We start from the raw sequence: 5462 nt of genomic DNA on the forward strand, positions 1-5462 counted from the left end.
AACACGGGGGTGCTTAACTTTTTTCCAGGTGTATATATTGATTTCTGCCAATAATATGAATTCTAACACTTTGATATTTGTTGTTGTTTTTTAAACTGTAATTACAAAACTGTTATTAAACAGTTATTCCCTAACAATTTCTTGTACCAAGCGACAGAAGGTAGCATATACTTCTCTTTTTTTATGACTTAAGGGCGATAGGGCAAAATTATAGGCCAAAAAAATTGGCTAAATTTATCTGAGATAAAAATAATACCCAGGTGCACACCCTCAGTCTGCATTATAAAGCAGTTTCCTCAATCCCTGATGTTAAAATTTGTGTATTTATGCTTGAAAGGTGTGCTTATACAAACTGTAATGGTGAATAGGTTTAAAACAGCAACATGGTGGAACTTAGCTTGCACCCCCAGGCTGCATTATAAAGCTGTTTTCTCTGTCCTTAGTGTTAAAATTTGCACATAAAAAGTGTGCTAATGAGAACACTTTAATTATAACCTCTACTTTGTTTGACTGCTGTTTTAGTTCACTACTAATACTGTATGTATATTTAAACCATAAGTATATGCTTGTATTTTTTTTCTTTTATCTTTTCAGATGACACCACAGCAGCCTAATAAGCCTACTGGAAGTGCTTTAGATTGGAAAAAATCTAAGTTTTTGCCTGTTAATAAGTTGGAAGATGCACAAGCCATTCGAACAGGGGACTTTCATCCTAGTGGACAACTGTATGCCATTGGATCCAACTCGAAAACGCTTCGAATCTGTTCCTATCCCAGTCTTCAAGATCTCCGGTTAGTGAAATCAATGAGATAATCAGAACAGTGGTAAATAAAATGGAATTTTGTGATCAACAATAAAAAACAATTGAAATTCTGAAATGAAAAGAAGTATTTGTAACATTTTTTTCAAAACTGTGTCTCATAACAAAAGTTTGGAAATTTCACAACCTAAATAATCATAAAAAATACTAAATCAATTTATGTTAATTTCCTAAGCCATGATTAGATACCATTTAGTAAGTGTTATGCTATTTAATTAAGTATTTTTACTGAGAAGGGGAAAAAAATATCAAAAGATATTTGTGACACCTATCTGATCCAGAAAGGTTATCTTTTGTTGATCAGTTTATATTAATGTAAATCAGGCATTGTCTTTCAGACAGTTCAAGCATTCCATCTGGTACTAATTCGTATATACACACAAAAAGATTTGTTGCAAAAGTATTATCTCAGTTTTTTCCCACAATTAAAGGTTTGAAAAAATAATGATTAAATCTGACCTCACATATCTATGGCCCTACCCATTGAAGACGTTTAACTTATAAGAATGCACTTTTTACCTTAAAAAATCAGGCTTTCTGATTAGGTAGGTGTAATATCTTTGGACACAGGAACTTTGTCAAGAGGCTAACTAATTTGTATGAGAAAAATTTTCCAAAATAATAACCTTTATTTACTTTATACTTTTGTCAATGACAAATGACAATAGCTTTGTTACTTTTCATAAAAAAAAATGAGTAAGGAAAAAGTTACAAAATAATCTTCTATCATGACAAAGTTTTGTGCATAATTAAGATAAAAACTCTTAATGCAGTTTTTAAATCCCACTTCTTGTCCTGTCATTTCTGTTTATTTTAACATTAAAATACTTGAAATATTCAAAGTAAAATGAAAAACTGATAACGGACTTGAAACATTATTATTTTTAAGTTGAACTTTAAACTTAACCCAATTTCTGCTGTTTCATTATGAATACCTCTTGACATGTATATTATTACAATGATAGCTGTTGTCTTGAGTTGGTGAAAAAACTTTAAACCTTGCAAAATAAATTTAAAAATATGTGTTTGGACCATCACATAACCAGGCATAAAGTGTATAATGATAACCTCTGCTCTATAAAAATAGACAGCAAAATAATATGTGCATGGAAAGGTGATATTTTTTTAACAAAGTTTAGAAACTCTACAAAACACAATTAAGATATTTTCATGAAGTCAGATTCTAGATTTTGTGTGCTTCAGAATTTTTCATATATATAATTTTGTAACTACATATAAGTACTAAAATAGTAAGCACAAAATGTTGTTTTATTAAATTTCTAAAATAAAAAATAGTCTTTTTGCACATGAGATGTATTTGTTTTATTTTGCAAAATATGTTTTGACAAGCCTTTTCACTATTTATGTTTTTTATGTTTTGAAGGTATACCCCATATTCTTTACATGTGTATTTAATCAAATACACAACTTTATTTTCAGAAAATTATATTCATGCTGAAAAACAAAGCATTTTTTAACAATGTAATATATATATATTTATTTTTTACGTTACACATATTATTCTGCATGGTCATATGTTACTTTATGTATACTTGCAAGTGCTTTTACTTAATTGAATCAATAAAATATATATTGATTATTGGTTGTAATTTTAGAATCTCATCTGTCTCTATGACAACAAATAATTCACTATCTACCACAAAGTACTATTCAGTGTTTCATTTTATATTTCATTAGTTTTAAAAGAAGTAAGGTTTTAGGATTAAATTAAGTTAAAGATTAGTGAGATTTCCATACATTGTTGCCTAAGTATTTGCAAGAGCATGATGGTACGAAGCAAAAGCAGACTGGTTTTCAGTGCTGTTATATTTATTTATTGGAGTAAAAATGCTATTTTCAATATACATCAGGGTATGTAACAGCAAGTACCACATGATGCTCTGATACAGATATCTTTGTGTTTAAATGAATAGTATTTTTTAAGTTACGCAGTATCAAGAGATTTACAGGGTTTAATGTCAAATTCGTTAATACAATTATTTCATTTCATGAGCTTAGAGTTGATATTATATAGTTTAACAATGTGGGCAAACAGCATTTCTCTTACATTTATCAGGTGTGAAAATTAGTTTGGATTAGATTTGACAATTCCATAACTTTATGTAGTAGGACTTTGTTAGCCCGCCAAATCTTCATTTGGACCTTAACATGTTAAAAAATAACATAATTTTGTTGCTTTAGTCATGAATTGAACCAAAGTGAACAAACACTTTCTTGTTAAACTTGAATAGAGTATTTCTGTTGTTTATCTTTCACTTTCAACTGTTAGTATGTAGCTTAATAATATGAGTTTGGAATAACTTAGAGCAGCAGTTCTTAATGTGTGGTACATGGAAAGATTAAATAATTATGGAAAAGAAGTGTCAGCATAGTGTATAATCCCCATTGTGGTCTGCCAAGATAAAAACAAAGAGTTAGATTGTCAACGAACAAAAACATTTGAAATTTACTGGCTTATATCATTTCTTGATTGGAAAGTTACTTATATGAAATGTTTGGTGCAAAGTTCTTGAAACTGATTCAGTATTTAAACCACTAAGTTAGTATTTTATGATTAGATGGGATAAGAATGTTTGCAACAAGGCAGACAAGTATGTATCATGGAATATTTTAGAGTATTATGCCAGAGGAAATAAAGGAAGTGACATATATTTTACTGTAGATTAAGTTAGCTTAAATGCCCATTTTTATCCTAAAGCACATGTATTAAAACATTTGTTTTCCCTATTAACTTTGCAACTACTGTGTCAGTTCAGATTTCAACAATTTAGAAACCTTGTTTTTAAAATTGATCATTTAAAGTTTCATGCTCATTATGGTACAGTAAATGAGCTTAAGCATATTTATTCCAGGATATTAACAAGTTTTAAGTGCTAATGACACTGTAGTCCTTCTTGTTTGAAAAAAATTACAGTTGGTGTCTAATTGAAAATATATACTTTATCTGATGTACTATTTTTTATGTCTACATTCCCCATCCTACCGCCCTTTTTCTATTACAATACCCCATCTACCTCACGTGGAATTCTGTTGCATACTTTAAGGTCTTTTCCAAAAATACTGATTAATATTAATAAAAATATCAGTTCCAAAGCCACACTTCTTGTTTATATTTATATACTGTGTAATAGCTGTTTTTTTTTATTACTTATTTCTCCAAAATGTCTGAATTTTTTGGAAGTTATAATCTTTTAGAATGGCTTCATTTTCAAAACATTACACATTTGTCATAAAGTTAACAACAACAAGCACAAAATATTTTTATCTTATGTTAGAAATGCTACTATTTGCTAACTGGTAAACTTTGATTAATACAAGAGCCACAGGTTTGTTCTTTTATCTGGTTTGTTATAGATTATATAATATTTTTATTTAATGACTTTGCCTCTGTGTTTTTAGGGAGAATCATGTGGTTCATCAACCCACAGTTTTGCTTAAAAGAATGAAACATCACAAAGGTTCCATCTATTGTTTGTCTTGGAATGTTACTGGTGATCTATTGGCAACAGGGTCAAATGATAAAACTGTAAAGCTCATGAGATTTAACCCGGATACCTGTAACTTAGAAGGTGGGTGTTGTACCTAACTTGATATACAATTTATTAATGTCTAGATTAAACATTGTATTCCTGCTTGTGAAAAGGATTATGTAATGTTCCTAGTGGCATTTATTTAGTAATCTCTCACTTCTTTGAGTATTCAGATTAGTTTTAACCCTTTTGGTCCATAATTACATTTTGAGCTGCTTCCAAAAAAAAAGTGTCATTATCCACCAAAATATTAAATTAGGAATTTGATCTTTTCTAATCCTTTTTCAATATCAAAAGGAGATGATATATTTGTATATCTGGCAAAACAATTCCATGATGTACACCTGAATGCTGAACAGAAAAATTGAGTGACAAATTATGAACACTGACTTGTACATTCATTACAAAACCATTGACTTATATGAATATATCAGATGATAGATATTAGAATATTGAACATATAAAATGGTAATATATCAATAAAATTAACTTTAAATCATGGAGCTACTTACCCTGTGACAGCTGAGCATATGTAAACACACCCACTAGTTGTGGTGTTGCTCACAGATGGCAGAACCACAGCAATGTGGCATGGTTTTCAAGGACATGAAAATTTCTTAGTAGTATGTCATAGACTGCTATGATTTTATGCAGGTATGAGCATTAATTAGAGAACTTTTCATCATAGTGTTAACCTGAATGTGTTTTACTTACTCTTTTTCAGCATAGAGCTCTCTTTATGCACACTAATAAAGACATGGGTGCTACCATATGTAAACTTTTTAACAAAGTAATACAGAGGGTCCTCGTTAAACGTCATCATGATATACATTGTTTTGCACTTATGTTGCTGACTTTTTGAGGAACACGATATGAAATTTCCCTGCATATACAGTGTTCATACTTTATGACTAGGTTCAGCTTAACTCTTTCAACTTGGGCTCAGGCAATTTGACCGACTACGTGACTTCTTTGTACTCGTCTAAAGTCTTTATAAATTTAATACTTCTAACTTTCAATATAGTGTGTATATCTTCACAAAATTTGGCAGTCTTTCAGTTAACATTATAAGTCTTTTACATACAAAAAAT

At 29.8% G+C, this 5462-nt stretch overlaps 1 pseudogene; it reads left to right on the forward strand.

Annotated features, from left to right (window-relative positions):
- Window positions 1-5462, forward strand: part of LOC106461791 — a 45834-nt pseudogene that overhangs the window by 26066 nt on the left and 14306 nt on the right.

The sequence above is a fragment of the Limulus polyphemus genome, unplaced genomic scaffold (assembly GCF_000517525.1).
Source record: "Limulus polyphemus unplaced genomic scaffold, Limulus_polyphemus-2.1.2 Scaffold1032, whole genome shotgun sequence".
Classification (NCBI taxonomy): domain Eukaryota; kingdom Metazoa; phylum Arthropoda; class Merostomata; order Xiphosura; family Limulidae; genus Limulus; species Limulus polyphemus.